The sequence below is a fragment of the Corvus hawaiiensis genome, chromosome 13, assembly GCF_020740725.1.
Source record: "Corvus hawaiiensis isolate bCorHaw1 chromosome 13, bCorHaw1.pri.cur, whole genome shotgun sequence".
Lineage (NCBI taxonomy): Eukaryota > Metazoa > Chordata > Aves > Passeriformes > Corvidae > Corvus > Corvus hawaiiensis.
In genome coordinates, this window is record NC_063225.1 from 6,787,747 (window position 1) to 6,804,400 (window position 16,654).

At 43.1% G+C, this 16,654-nt stretch overlaps 1 long non-coding RNA gene across 1 annotated transcript; it reads left to right on the forward strand.

Annotated features, from left to right (window-relative positions):
* Positions 1-2,029: 2,029 nt before the first annotated feature.
* On the forward strand, positions 2,030-13,279 carry LOC125332886. The gene is made up of 3 exons (XR_007206649.1): positions 2,030-2,106; positions 2,223-2,367; positions 12,728-13,279. It is a non-coding gene; the product is annotated as an uncharacterized LOC125332886 (long non-coding RNA).
* The last annotated feature ends 3,375 nt before the right edge of the window (positions 13,280-16,654 follow it).

The window sequence follows — 16,654 nt, forward strand, 5'->3', positions numbered from 1 at the left end:
GCTGGCATCTTTAACTGGGACAATACAAACACTTCCAACACAAGTTATGTTGGGAATGAGTGATGCAACTTTTTGTTGCTACTTTTCTTTCACACCTTCAAGCCTTTTGACCAAGCTGCACCACAAAATAAAATGTGCAAAATACATCATTCGCTGGAGGGGTGAGGAAATACTGCTGTTCTGAGCAGGAAAGAACAAAGTCAGTCCCTGAGCCAATATGTAGATCACTGAAGAGTTTACATATTGTCATCAAGAATAGATGCCAGAATCTGATGTCTTTGATGTCTTTGATGGCCCATCAACAGTCTAATCAGCAACATAAAGCCATCTCAGAACGGAAATTATTTGTCACACTCTGAAAGACTGACACTTGACATCTGGTTTGACAGGTTATGAGGCACCATGAAAGCACCCTTGTAAATGAAGAAATTCGGTTCATCCATCAGAGTATATAAATGACACTTCTGTCATCCTGGAGGTTCTGGGATTCCAAAAGGTGAGCTTGGACAGTCATCCTCCAAGGCTACCTGGCATGTTGCACTCCAACCCACACATCAGGAAAGAGAATTTCTAATGTCCTCTCAACTCACACCTCTGAGAAGACCCTGAAGCCAAAGGAGTAACACGCATAGGAAATACAAGGGTAGACAGAATATTGGCTGAAATGTCCCATGATTAACCTATCAAACACCACAGTCGTGTGTTACACTGCTGGGACATAAAGCAGATATTGATTAACGTCCCACTCACTGCAGAATACTCCTAAATACTGATGCCTGCAGAGGTAAATGCCCTTTTAGTAGCAGTCCTGGTGCAACTCTCCATTTCTCAGGGATGTAGGGACTGAGACATAGTTTAATATCTGGTACTACTGAGAAACACAGCAACATGCAGAACAGTGAAGCACTTCACAACAGTTACAAAGAGATAAGGTACCCTGCTTAGAAGCTGTAACAGAGCAATAAGGCCATGCCAGCAAGCACCAGAACACCCTAATCGAATTATCTTTTGAAGAATGAAGCACTCGTGGCAGTCTCCTGGTTTTGTGTGCAGAAAAGGCTCCATCCTCAAGGTCACTGCTGATTTTATGCCCAGTGATGTTCAGGAGAGTTTTGATGGGCAAAGACTGCAGAGCTTTTTCCCCACAGCAATTGCCCTGATAAGAACTTGCATAAATGGCTGCATGGGATGAGAGCAGAGGTCTGTCTAATCCTCTATCCCCTTCCTCATCATGGCCAAAATCAAGATATGCTGGACTCCACCTGATAGACTTCCTGGAACAGAGTCAAACTCAACTCATTTGCTTTGCACTTGTGCATCAACAGACTGAAATTCTGGAAAAATAACAGGGGACATGTATCAAAAGCTGGGGGCTTTCCAGTAATAACTCCTATAAACCAATCACACCCATCGAAATCAACCAGGCATGCTATTTATTTGGTGTTTTGATAAATTATAGCCCTGGGGGGCATTGAGGGCCAGATTTTAAAAGCTGTTCAGCTGTTTAACTCTCATTGATTTCAGTGTAATTGATTTCAGTGGGAGTTAGGGGCCTGCATTGCTTCACACTTTGGGCCAGTCCCTCCTATGGTAACTGTACCAATTAGGCAGGAGAGCCATTTATCAGGAGCCCCATTAAACGGAATCAGAGGTACCTAATTACATCTAAATTACCAGTTCAGCCCCCGTGATGTAGGGAGGGGAGGGGTGGTTGTTGCTCTAGCACAGGCACCACCATTGACAGGGAGAATGTCTTCCATTGTATCCCACTTACAGCAATGCTCATCCAGGGAAAACATCCCGCTTCCTCCATTAACCCATAAGGTGTTTTTACCCTCCCACCAGGTTACTCTGTCACTGCAACAGCCTAATGGTGCAATGGATACCAGGAAGAAAAGCAGGCTGATTCCAAACCTAAATGAGTGGGGCTTACATAATCAGAGGGTGAGAAAAAGAGAAACTAGAATCAGAGACACGGCCTTTTCAAGGTTTCCAAGGCAGCAAGTGACTGCTTCTCACACAGCATACACCACAATCGTGTTTTCAATTCTACAGCGTCAGCTTCCCCTATGAGGAAGAGAAAAGAAATCCCCTCTCTTTTGAAATGTGAGTGCTTTTGTAATAATAGAGAGAAGGTCTGGGACACTGTGCTCCACATGAGTGGTTGTGGTGATATCTTCATTTATTTGAGATCATCTTCTGACATTTCATTCCGTTTGCAGGCAAGTCATTTGTAACGTTACGTACAAAGGACTTTGGTGCCATGATCTTTAGCTTTTGCCCTGCATTTAATACTAAAGATCACTCAACAACGATGAAACCAGCTGGATGAAATTCCTCTCCTGCAAGACATGAAGGCCAATGACGGTATGAAAGATGGGGGGCTGCTTTGTCATTTATTGCTTCATATCCCATATGTTTGTCTGATTGGTGAAGGGAAAGGTCTGTTTATTAATACAATACTTCATGTGAATTGCAAGCAGCTGGAAGGCAAAGAAAAGAGGGAAAAAATCAGCCAGGAAGGCAATGAAATGACTGAGCAGGACACCCTTAAGGGAGCTCCCAGGAGGCTGCTGAAAACCACATGAGAATGGCAAGTTTGGATGGCTAAGCCTTCCCTAGCACCATGCTTGGGGCAATAATCTTGGGGAAAAGCGTTCTAGCAGGGGGAAAAAAATATCCTTTTGGTAAAAACACTGAAAATTTCTGTCAGAACACCACAGGGGAAGAAACTGACTCTAGGAAATATAGAAATATTTCCCTGGACAGATGGATTGCTCTATATAGGTCAAAATTTTGTTTTCTGCCAGCCTTCTTTCTCACTCCTAGAATGACACCAGCTGCACCACCTTGTACTGCTGGTTCCTTATTCCTGAAAGCAATTTTTTCCAGGTGCCAAACCAATCAGAATAATGTAGGTAGCTCAGATGATTACAAGAACCCAGAGCCAATGCATTGGGAGGAGTAAAATCCATAGACAGCATTCCTAGAATCTACACCACCAGGGGACAGACCTCCTGGCCTGACTGTACTACCAGGTATCCCAGGACATCCCTCCCAGCTCAAACAAGTTACAGGAGTGCCTGGAAAAGGTCAATGCTGACTAAAACTGCTTCCTTTTTAGATCAGCTGTTAATGAAAGCTCCTTGTTACCCACAGCCTTGCTGCAGCATGAATGAGCCAGTTAACACACTGATGGTGTGTCAGTGCCTCACTGTATTCACAATTCAAGATTTAATGCTTACTACTGTTAAGGGAAAAAATATGAGTAACTCATTTAGCTAGATTTAATTTCTTTACTCTCTGCAAAGTCTACAAATTAATTCCTCAGTGGATTTCTGTTCCAGCACTTAACCTAATCTTTTCAGACACAACAGAGATAATTTCTCAGTTCCTGCCTTATTCTGAAAGAAAATAGCTCTACAATACCCTGCCTTCTCTGATCTACCCTTGGTAGAGCTCTCACATAGCTATGCCAGATAGAACAAAAAATAATTCTGTAACTTTGGGTGGAATTTGTAATACTACAGAGGTTGGTTTTAATCAGAAAAAAAAAATCTTTGTTCTTCATAGGACCAAGAGCAAACACCACCATGGGGTTTCCCTTTGTGGGTACCCAATCCAAGCACTCATCTAATTTCAGCTAAGGCTGGGGGAAATAAATTTATTTTGCTTTCCTCCACCATAATACCCCAATGTACTTCTTTTCTGTTCTTTACCCAGCTAAATTGTTCATTCACTGTTGAGTCCAACTAACCCTTTTTATAATGTGCTGGTCTTTATAGGTGTGGGAAGGAGGCCATGGAGACTAATGAGACCTGTAATAACTCCCAGCCTGTTACCTGTAGAATCTGGCACTTGGGAAAAACTTCAATGCTATTTTTCCTTGTGATGATGAAAAAAGAAAAAAAAAAAAAAAAAGTGGTGCTGCTTGGCCAAAGGTTTCATGACTGAGGAAATCATCCGCAGCTCAGGGTGAATGCTGGCTTTCTCCTTCCCGATGAGCTCATGTGTGTTCACACATTAGGCTATAAAATTGTTATGTGGAGCATTAGGGCCTCTGGTTTCTCACTGTGAATGACACAGAAGGGCACCTTCTTGCCATGGTAACAAGCCAAAGACAGAGTGTTGTAGCCAGAGAACGTACAGAAGTAAGGCTATGGCAGAAGCAGTAAAGGTGGATGCGTTGTTTGTCCGGGAATGTTTTTAGGATACCAGGTAGATGGAGTGGGAAAAAAGACAAAGTCATCACTATTGCCTGTTCACTGCAGAGAATGTGGCAGGATCTGGTGCTTCCATAGACATTGGAGTAGATGCAAAGTGAGGCTGGGATTGCTGAGTGCTGCCACTGGGGTTATGTCAACCAGGAATCTTGAGGTCTTCTTCCTTCAGATGTTTTTCCAAGATATTGTCTTTTACACTTATAAAACCTCCCATCTATTATTCTCACTTACTTTCTGAATTTCTCCATTTCTCGAGCAGTTGTTTCTACCCCATCCTCCTTAAGACAAGATTCTCTTGAGCCACTAATGCCCCTGTTTAGCCCTTTCTGAGATCAAACTCCTGTTGCCCTTAATGAGTACTTGGCCCAAATCAGGAATGGTGCCAGGATCTCTGGCTCAGGAGATCTCTGAGCAAGACTTCAGCCCAGGTTACCACTTTTATTTTTAAGTAAAACATATCTCCAGTGCCTCCAACAGAGAAGTGTGTGTACTAGCCAAGAGTTTTAATCCTTCCCAAAGGCTTTTTGCAGTTGGTCCAGGCTGGCTAACAAGCCTAGAGCTTTTAAACATCTGCTCTAAGAGCACCATTCTAGCCCTTTGAGTTTGGCCTTACACGTGTTATTTTTGGCCTGTGCTAGTGACTGACATGTTGTCCTGCTGACTGTGTTATTTCACATCCTGGAAATGCTGCAGGCTGTGAGCTACAGGACTCTTGGTTTGGGAAAAAGACAGGTTTCTTCTGTAAATATCCATAGTCTGAATGTGTCCTAGCAAGAGCCACCTAGCAATGACAAGAGGGAAAAGAAATTAAATGGGTACTGAAAAGCATTAATACATAATAAACAAAATAGTGGCCTAACAGACAGAATTTGATCAGCTGGAATCTCAAATATTGGTGTAGAAGCAGAGTATTTATAGATAGGGGCTGCTCCAGCCCTGTTTAAAAATACTGGCAGAAGCTGGAGGCAGAACTCAGATTACTGTGTAGGGCCAACCTACAGTGCAACATTTGCAATTCTCTGGAAATCTTTGGGATTTCAAGCAGCTTGGGGCAAAGTATACTCCACACACATGGTGCCTGCCATGTGTTCAGCCCTCTCCTCTCAGGAGGCTAACTGCCAGAACTTGTGTAGCATGTGTGAGGATGTGTTTGGATAAAGCATTACTGGAAAGGGAACTTTTGCAAACTTCACTGAGGTTTTTTTTTTTTTCACCTGAAAAATTTCCACACACACCTCTAACACTGTAGTTGTTCTATAACTCGAGCCCAAATGACGCCACCGTAGAATTTTTAACCTTTGTGACTGTCCATACATTTCCAGACAGGGAGGGTGTTTTTCTCTACTTCACCAGCTCAAAATTCATCCATCAACAAGTTCAAACATCTATTGCATCTCTTTCAGGTTCCCATTCAGGTGACTCCAACCTAGAGCACACAAAACCTGCAGCAATGGTGTAGAGATTGTGCCACATTGACACTAAATAGCTCCCATTCCCTCAGACACATGAAGAGGTAAAGTGCTCAGAATATTGGGAGGACAGTTGAGTTTGACACAGGTTTCATTGATTCAGTGGATAATAATCCTTCCTCTAGCAATGCAAATAGTCTTGGCAGTGCCCAAAATGTCTCTGTAAGTGCCAAGGAGGTGCCAGCTGTTGACATGGTGGGAGATTGAATTCAGCCTGGGGAATGGGGAGGATAATTTCTTGTGGCTGCAAAACAATAAGGGGTGAAAGGAGAAGGGCAGGAACATCCCTCCAGTTATGTGGGGTTTCCCTGTGTTGACCCCTGTGGACACATTTATTCTCATTTCTCTGAATTTAGCACTTGTTCACTAGCTTTTATTTATTTATTTTATTATTTTCCGTTTGCTTCTTGCGGAGCTTCTGAAGGTTCCTGAGATCTTTCTGTCTGCATATCCTCATATCTACATACCTGCCCCAAACCTGACCCCAAACTACCTCCAGGCTTGATGGGGCTCTGAGCAACCTGGTCTAGTGGAAGGTGTCTCTGCCCATGGCATGGGGGTTACAACCAGATGGTCTTTAAGGTCCCTTCCAACAACCATTCTATGATTCTGTCAAACCTTTGGCGAAAATTCTGCCAGTTGTCAGCTAAATCCAAATTTCAGCTGAAGAAAAGGCACAACCATGATTTTAATATTTATTAGAGCACTAGGGAGTCCGCTCAGAAAAGAGACAGCAATAGACTGGAGCAGAGTTCAAGCCTCTCAAAATGCAACCAAAATCAACTGCTCAGCACACTGCTGTAGAAAGCCAAGCTCCAGTTTACAGTGTTTGACTTTATTTAAAAATGCAAATGGCTGCAGCCCCCCATCCATCTGATCTGCCAGCGAAGAGGAGTTTGAGGAGGTACAGCAGAGCACACAACAGTGCTTTTGGTACATCTTGTTATGCTGCAGCAGAAAACTCCAAAACGAAGCCTGAAGACTTCATGTATCAATGAACACTGATTTTGCTTTTCACTGAAGGTACAGAAGAAGCTATAAACACATCTGTAAACCCTGAAGAGAGTCCCTGTGCAGTTGTTTTCAGACACTGTCACCTCAGATGATTAACAAACAGCAGTAATGGGTCTGTATTTGAGCACAACACTGCTGGAGTTAATATCCAGATCCTTCCCTGTTTGGGAAAGGCATTTTCTAGGTGTTTGAAAATGGGCTGGTTAATCATCAAAACTGGAGTCATTCAGGCGAGAGGTACTTCAGAGATGAGACAGCAGGGGAAAAAAAGGCTGCTCTGTTTGCTAAAGGTGATAGATTTGACAACATTTTGTTTCTTCTGGAAGACAGGTGCTTTATCTGGCTTGACATCAGGTAGTATGGTCATGTAGGATTGTATAGACTATTTTATTGATACCGAACACAGGCAAAAAGTTGTGTGGTTTTTTAATTATATTTTTTAAAGAGTCACATTTTGCAAGACATTGTCTATGGATAAAAAGAAACATTGCATAAGCAACTCTTAACAATTAACCAGAATTCTTGCACCAACAGTATGGGCACAAAATCCTCCCCTCTCATTATACCCAATTTGGATTTTCCACACTTGATTTGGATTTCTGCCAGCAAATGCACTGGGCCAACATAATTTTATTTCAACCTTTCCTACTAAAATTTCAAGACAAAAATTTCTGTCAAAGAGCATTGACTGGCCTGGAGAGGTGATGTATGTTGGAGTTTGTGAAATGCTGTGAAGATGCAGAACGCTTCAGGAACGCTGCTTGTTCCAACAAGGACCAGAACAGTGGGGATGTACACTCAGAGGCTCGGGGGGGAGGACAGGTCTGTGGGGTTGCACAGGAGGCAGTGCTGAGGTGCAGTGATTTGAAGGGAAGAGCTCAAGGGCAGCGTGCTGAGGCATTTGGGAGAGCAGAGCTGCTGTCAGCCCCCAGTCCAGATTTGAATGCATTTGTTACCCTGACAAGGCTAACACTTTCTCTTTTGTGCTAACTTTGGTTCGTTGCAGTGCACATCCTCCCCCTCTCCTTCTTGAGCATCTGCTGAGGTCACATCTTCTCCTCTGCTCCCCCCACCTCCGCGTTTTGGGGATGAACACTCGTTGTTGCTTACCCCATACAGTGCCCAGCACGTGCCCAGCCTCTCCCCCGGGACTGGGACACATGGCATTGCTGGAACAGGATGGCATTTACACTGGAGACAAGGACACTGTCAATCCAGCACAAAGAGAGAGCTAAAGAAGCATCCACACTGTGCATGCTGAGAGGCTTTAGCTGTGTCCAGGCAGCAAGGCCAGCTCAGGACGCTGGCATCCTTCCCTGGGGCTGGGGAAGGACTGGCTGTTTGCTCAGGGTCTGCAGCATATCCGCATGGCTTTGCTGCCACTGGGCCCTCCTCAGCACCTCCCTAGGGGGAGAAAGACATTGGATCAAGAACTGCCCACAGTTTCTGGGCTACATCCTATTTTATCTTCCAAATTCAGGATGAAGGGACAGAAATTAAGTGAGAGCCTGCATGTCCAATGTAACAACTGTCTATTTTTTCTCTGCTACAAGTTCTGGTCTGCTGGACATTGAGCCACCAGCCTTTCCCTGCTGCTTCATTTCTGATGCCTCATGTAAGCCATTCAAAGTCCTTCCAGTACCTGCTCTGGCACCCATGCAGCAGGTTTTCTCTGTTGGTGTAGGCACCTCAGCCTCAGTTCAGTGACAACAGTGGAATTTCTGTCCTGCATATCATTGCCTGGCTTGTACTTGTCATGATCTATATGTACCACCTACAGACAGAGATGAGGAGCTGGCATGCTGGGGAATGCTGCTGTGAGAGCAAAGAGAGCAGGTAGAATCTCTCCAACAGAAAATTCTCACTAGACTAAATCAAAATTAAATCCTTCTTTGTCCTTCCTAAGACCTAAGTAGCCCTTGCCGAAGCTTTTATTTTTCAGCTTAACTCTTCAGGTATCTTACATATTCTCTACCCAGGGAATATCTACTAATAAGGTCGGAACACACTCCTGCAATTTCTTTCAAAGCTAGCTAACACTAATCTATCCCTTAAGGACTCCGCCTTAATTACTATAACTTTACTCCTACTCCTGGCTTATATATTGCTGGCCCATGTTCCAGATTGACGCATCCTTTCCAGATGGGGCAGGTTCTAGGATCTGGGGGAGTGGAGATCATCTGTGAGACAGGGAGAGGAGAAGGAGTAAACAATGGTCAAACAAATTAGAAAATTTCTCCGGTCTACCAGCCCCAAAATTTCCAAAAGAAGGGAATAAAGATGAAGACAAAACAAAATCAGAACCTTGATTTTTGGTCCAGAGAAGGATCCAGCTGACTTATTTTCAGCAAGAAAGTTTCCCTAAAAAATAGCAATTCAGATGGAGTGAGACAATGCATGTGAGCCGACTTAGGCTAACAATACAGACTGGAAAAAGTGAGTGCAGCAGTTTTTATGTCCTAATTTTCATGTTCACATTTTTAAAACAACATACTTCAGTTCAGGCATGCCAGTTGCAGGGGTATGTTTCCAAGTTGAAAAAACTGGTCTCTTCATGCTGAGACAGGAATTTTTACTGAAAAATTGACCTAGAAGTGATTTTTTAACAGAGAGAAAAGTTTATAATGGTAAATAATCCAAAGCTGAAGAAAACTATTTTTTTGAAAAATGCATTTTTACTTCCTCTAAACTGATTTTCTCCAACACTCTTATTTTCTATTTCTGCCATTAAATCCCAAAGTCAGGGTTTTACTGTGCTTCAGCCCTTCAGGCTGTGCTGTTCTGACTCCTCAGCACTCCAAGGGCCTTGCAGGAATTAAGTGCCTCTCACAATAGGACACATTTCTAGGGTGAAGATTTAATTTGGTTTTGGACTGTGTGACTGAGTGGATGAAAAAGCAAACAAGAACTTCCTCACACCCCTCTATCAGTTCTGCTAATGGGAGCTCAAAGAGTAAATGAGTTGATTCGCTCGGTTATGGGTGGGAAATCAACTGAAGCAATCCTCCACCCACCACATGTCCAGCCAAAAGCAATTTAGCCAGCTAGGAAATAAGGAAAACTGGGATGTCCTGCTGGTCCAGGGCAGCCATATGCTGTTATCCTCCCCAGGTAGGAAGGCAATGCCATGAAAGTTCAGATCAGTGGGGTTCCATGGCACCACACTTGTTAGAAGAGCTTTACAGTGAACATGAGAGTGTTTCTGGGTTTGGACAGATGGGTTGGTCATGGCTTTCTGCTGCAGCATATTCAATTTATCATTTGTTGAACATACACAGAGCAATAGTGAGCTACCGTAGCAACTCAATATCCCACAGACTTTCCCTTTCCCTTCTGGGGAATCCTTCAGGGATCCTTCTGTATGGGTCTGTCCAGTGGTAGACCCCCAAATTCTCCCCCTGGATCACAGCAAAAGATACCCACAGCCGGTGTTCTGCTGTCAGTTCTGCAGTACCATGCACAGTAAGGGGATACCACAAGGCATTCTTTCCTAAAAACAGGGAGGGATTGTATTGCCAGCCCAGACAGCTTCCTCACAACACCCACCTGAGGCAGGGTAACACCTTCTTTCAACAGAGATGTGTAAGCTGGCTTGATGTGGACATCCCAGAGGCATATGCAAGCCAGGCTGTCCTGCTGCACAGAACGCAGGGTGGAGCAGGGATGCAGGATGGGACTCCCAAATTTGTGCAGTCACTTTGGTGTGTGCCGTGCCCAGCCCACCCCGGGAAGCAGCTGGGACAGAGCTTTCTTGGGGATCCCAACCAACTCACCCGTGTCTGGTGCACACATTCCCTTAGAGAGTGAGCAGCACGGACAGAAGCACTGCCTGAATTTCCTGCTATCTTTTAGTCTTCTTTGTCAGCAGAATTGTACTTCTGCCCTGGGAATACCCCAGTGATGCATAGCTTCTGCTGATGAGCTAGGATTAGAAGGACTTTACAGAAGGCTGTTTGATTAAGTGGCTATTATCAACTGAAAACTTGGTGCTTCCCATTAAGTACTCTCAAACATATGTCCTCATTTTACTTATTTTGTGCTTGCACTATCTTTGAAAGAAGCAGCCTGGCCTTTTTGCCTCATCCAGGCCCTTTTGCCAACACTAATAAGATATTCTGTCTTGTTCCATGCTAGTTTAAGAAATGCAATGCCCTGATGGAGCCCTTCCTTAAAGGTGTTTCTCTAAAATCAGCACATCACCCTGTAGTTTGTCGTGCAAATTGGCCCAACCCCTGTGAACATTCTGGTCCTGACCAGATCCTTCAGCACCTCTCCCCCAAGGCAGCTCTCTCCTTCCAGCCGATCAAAGCCTGCACAACTGACAAAGGACTAAAACAATAACACTCTCACCTTTTGTCTTTGTTTCTATTTCTGTGCCAGTGCAGTTTGATTTGCTCACAGCATCTGTGCTCAGGCTTCAGTGATTTCCCATAATAGTCTAATATACTTTTCATGATCCATGTTCAATTTATACCCACACCCAACTTTAATCCTTTTGTCCAGATCAGTTATTTCATACTTTTATACATCAAATTGCTTTCACCATCTGTTGGCCCAGTTGCCCTACATAAGCCAAACCCTCTGAAGGTATAATTGCAATATTGTTCATAATTTGCCCATTCCCCTTCCTCCCAATATACATAATGACAGCAAAATGAAGAAATAATTTAAATCTAATTTAAATTCCCTTCGGGTTTTTTACACTGTGCTGATCAAAATAGTAGCTAGGGTCCTCAAAAGAAGAAGCCATCCATCTAAGAAGAGCCTTGATGCCCTTGGATAGCTATCTGTGAAAACGAGTGAATTTCTGTAGGACTGGAGCACCATGTACCAGCATTTAGCGAAGTTGATGGCAAATGCTATCAGCACATCAGCATGCTGCTAAATCATTGCACAGAAGAATTCCAATCTGGTTAAACAGGATCTGATTTTATACTGCCACTTCCATGAAATAAACGTACTCAAACATTATTTCTTCTTGTCTTATCTATTTTCATCTCTATTTCAGCCAAAGCTCCTTGTGCTGGGGCTGTGCACTGTGCATCGTGCTTGGGCAGTTTTTCAGGCATCTACAGAGAAAACTTGTAAGCACCAACCTTCTTCCCCAGGGATAACTATTCCTTGAGCTTTGATTTAATTTTTCCTACAGTCAGGAGGCCACCCACAGAGCTCCAGTTTTGCCTGACCTGCTTCATTTCTGCCTCAGCATTAACAGCAAGGGCGCAGAGGGGCATCAGTCTCTGGCAAGATTCATAGGTTATTTCAGACCTGGGTTAGCATTTACCTTTAGGACTTACAATGGAGAGGAAACTGCTGCAGAGCTGGGGTAAGTACCTCTGCCCAGCATCAGAGGCACATGCTTCAATGCAATACATTCCACCAGCACCCAGTCCCGGGAGGAGTAACTTCAGTGGAGATAAATAAGACATGTAATTTCTTGTCCGGCTGTTGCATTTCCCACTGCTTGTTTTAACAATTACACTCTGTGACTTTTTTTATTAAACAACCAAAAAGAATAGATTCGTGTAACCCAGGAAGGAAAATTGCCTGGAGAAATGAAACATACCCAGACTTAATTTTCTCTCCTGCGCTTTTTGAGGTGTTTGAAATGAATGTGTTTTTGTACAGCAGTCAGTAACAAGACCTGTGGTTTTGGCACTTCTTTGCCACGCTCACCTCTTCATCAGCCAATTTTGTTACAAACAAACCCAAGCGGAATAAAAGGCCCCATCCAAGCTGTGGCACAACTTTCTCCTCCTGAAACCAATGGAAGCACTGCCATAGTTTACAACAGGGATTGCCAAAATCCCACAATTATTTCATAGGCAGCTTTCTCCAAACCTTATTTTTAAAGCAATTAATAGAAGGAGTGATTGACCTTTAGCGAGCCATATCCCAGCGGGATTTGTAATCAATGCTTCTTCCAAGTGCTTCTTTGCACTGACTTCCGTACCAATTAGCAGCTTCTTCTACAGAAAGGTTACACAAATACAATTTTATTTCTTCTTATTATTTTTTCAGACAGGGCCAAGTTTTAAGCGGGTGCCTGGACTTAACAGCTTCAATATTGGATTTGCTCTTGTAAAGAACAGGCTGCTTTTAAGACTGACCTGGAAAATAGATATTCAAGGAGCACATATGCTAAAGGAGCTGAGGCACTTCTTTTTGCTTTCAAGACCAGAAGGTTGCACATAAAACACATTCAAATACTCATGACTACAACTTCAATGCTTTTTTAGACAGTGATGATTCTGAACTCAAGACCAGCCTGTTGTAAACAAATAGATCGATGTGAAAGCCTATTCATTTGTTCAACTGATGCACCTTTGAAAAAAAAATAAAATGTAGAAGAATAAAATTGAACTTTCTTTCAAGACCAAATAGAGAAGATACTGAGACATCAACCTTCCCTCTAGAAACATCTCTGTTTAATTCCAATTCAACAAAATGTAACATGGTATATCATGGTCCTGCCTTCGGGATAGGGAGGAGAATCGGAAAAAGGTAAAACTCGTGGGTTGAGATAAGAACAGGTTAATAAGTGAAAGAAAATAAAATATACTGATAATACTATCCACAAGGATAACAATAATACTTATAATTGTAATGAACATGTTAAACATGGGGAAGATTGGGAAGGGAGAAAGGTTGGGGGGAATAAAGGCTTTTGTCCCACAGGATGTGCGAGTCATTAAAATGCATCTCTCTATACCTGGAATATTTCTCTTGTGAGGGACAGAAATACAATCTCCTTGAAACAGCTACAACAGTTTTGTTGGGGGTATTTTTTTAACAGGCAGAACAAGCTGAATCTTCCCTAGTACAGTTATTTCTGTTGGAATTGGTGCCTGGCAGAGCAGGACCCTCATGGCTGGGGCAGGATGGGTCAAGACCTCCAGGGAGGAAACTGGTGCTTCAAAAATCAAGGACATTGATAAAGTTGAAGAAAGGCTTGGAGGAATAAGTGCTCAGTGTTGCCACTACTACTGAGTTTCAGGGCAATTTTTAAGGCAACATCTAGGTTATAAACATGAAAATATGGCATTCCAGACTCGCAGCCATCTGAACGTGGCTGACGGTGAATGCTCATTTCTATCATTTCTCACCAGGGAGAGTATTGATTTCATTTCCCACACTACACTAGTCACTTGACCAAGCTGCAGTCCATTATTTAATGTGTTAGTCACGCTGGCTTGTGGGGGCCTGTGGTCTGTAGTCTATCATATGGTGACCTTTATGGTGACTGGCATAACCTTAATCATGATAGAAAACGCTGATATAGAGGTATTCACATCATTATTTCTAGCACTGGCAAAAGGGTTGTTGAAGGAGTAAGGTATGAGTAGAGTGGCATTTATTGTTCCATGTGGACAAGTGTAGTGATTTGTTGTACAGTTTAATGTTTGGGGGTTTTTTTAGGACAAGGACAAAAAAGTTTCCTGCAGAGGCAGCTGAGAGGAGGTAAATGCTCCGTTTTAGGTGAAGGAGTGCTCAGAATAGAGGTATCAAGGCTGAAATTCCTCACATTAACTGCTTGCACAGCTTTTCCCAGCAACTTCATTCTCCTCCAGAAGCACAGAGCAGAGAGTCTGAACCTCAAAATGAGGGATGAGCCAGTGACATTGTGAAGTCCTGTAAAAGCTTCATGTTTGTTACACTCAAGATGGAAGATGCTCAAATACTCTGGGAGCACACAGATATTAAAAATGGCCAGGAGAGCCCAGCCCACAGGGAATTTGCAATACAAGCAGCTGACCTATGAGCTGGAAGGTCTCTGCTCCCATGAGAGGCCCTAATAGCACAAACTATTTTCCATTGAGACCAGTCTCACCCCTCAATGTCCTCCATGTGTAAGAAATAAATGAAAGGATCGATATTTTTCCATGCTAATTTTTCCATTTGTTAGTCTTCCTTGTAATCTTTGAACTCTTTCTACCTTCCAAACCATCCTTCCCTTCTATAAACATTATCACCTGTCCAAACATTTTGCAGTTATTACATGAGCTGTATCAACATCCTCCAGAGGAGTAAGAAGCTGTGATTGATGGTGAGATCCTCCCCACTGTGAAGGGTTAACCTGAATCTTAGGTGCCATTCAAGCTCCCAGGCTGACCCTCAGTGGAAATTAATAGCTTGTATCTGTGTATTATTCCTTTCCAGTACATTGTCAAATCATTTCATCTGTGTTTAAATGGATCAGTGGTTTTCATCTTCAGTGTTTCCTCGTTCCTCTTTTGGGTTTTACTAGTTCTTTGTTGTTTGTATGCGTTTTTAAAATCATAGAAGAAAGTTCTTTTGTTCATTGCTTTTATTTTTATTTCATAAGGTTTTCATAAAGTTGGAGGTAAAGGACAGACATCACATTAACAGATCTATATTGTCTTGCTCCAACTAAAAAAGTGGACCACATCTATGCCTTTTATAAGTTGCATTACAGACACGGCAGTGTCATCGTTTGCAGTTAATCAAAACATGCCAGTTGGGCACAGATTTCCTAAACACATGTATCAGTCTTATTTGTCATGCAAGTCATAAATTTAAACTGATGCATCTGTTACAACCATTGGTGCAGGAGATGGAAAAGATCCATAGGGAGGCTTTCAGCTTTCCATTTAGTGCTAAAGTGGAACAGAACTCTATCAGACGTATTATTATTGTCATTATTATTTAATATCCCCCTCTGCCTCCCCTGTGCATTAGCCACTTAACAGAAAGCACGAGTGCAGCCCTTGTCTCAGACTGCTTGCCATCCAAGTGACAGACTGGTGTCCAAGGGACAATAATGCATATTTCAAAGAGGATGGCCAGGATCCTCCTGGAATGACTGCATGGTTGCTCAGGAGAGGGGGTCCAGCTGGCTGGTGGACACAGAGGGATTTGGGGGTTGGGTTTGCTGCTGAAATGTAAACATGATGGTGCAGCCATGAGTTTTCAAGAATGGCATGATGGTGAATGAATTCAAGGAATGATTGTGAGCACTGATAACTTCATTAGTACAGACACCAAAGAGTGACAGAAAGACAGAAGCGTAATGAAATATATTGCAGATGCTGAATAACAGAGAGACGATAAACTGACCCAAGTGCTGCTGTAAACCCCATCCTTAGGCCTGGGTTCAGATACTCTGCAAGGCCTGGGCAGTGTCTAAGCCCTCAGGCTTGCATTTGCCATGCTTCTAAGCTCAAGAACGTCTTTCTTTCAGCGGCGCTCCTGACAACTCCAGTTTGAAGCTTGTTCTTGTGATGTTTCTGCAGGACTCACATGCTTGACTTGGGAAAAAAAATCCTTTCTTCATTACACTTTGCAGGTTACAGAGTTAACAAGTTTCCAAGAAAACCTTATGTACCTCAACCTTGGGCAAAGGCAGGGGACATTCTTTGTGCTTCCAGGTGACCTCTGGAGCCCAGTGATGGCCACATTCATCACCCAGATGAGCATTCCTCGGGAAAGCATACTTTGAATCTGTCCAGACCTTAATGAGTTATCTACAAACCATCAAATATTTCACATTCCATATGGATCATCCGGGTTTCCTAAACGACACCATCAGCTGGGGTGGCTGCAAGGATCATAAATAACTCCCTCAGTTTAATGAGTTACAGTCTGAGGAAAGGCTCCTCTACCAGGTAATGAGTCACAGCTTCACTTTGCTGTAATCAGCTGGGACACTTGATTTACTGTGAGGGCTACCTGTATTAAAACTACTCAGAGGCTATTGAGGAAACCCAAACAGACCCAACCTACCACAATTTAATCTCCCCACAAATAAAACCTACTCATAAATCAGAGCCAGCATGTAAATGTGTCCCTCTAATGCTTCTATTAGGAAACCTAAACCCACAAAAAGCTCTGTAGGATGTGAAAACTGTGGTAATGTCAGTGTTACCAGGCTGATTCATAACACACAAGGAGCGGTAAGGTGCATTCTGCTGGCTAAATAATCAAGAT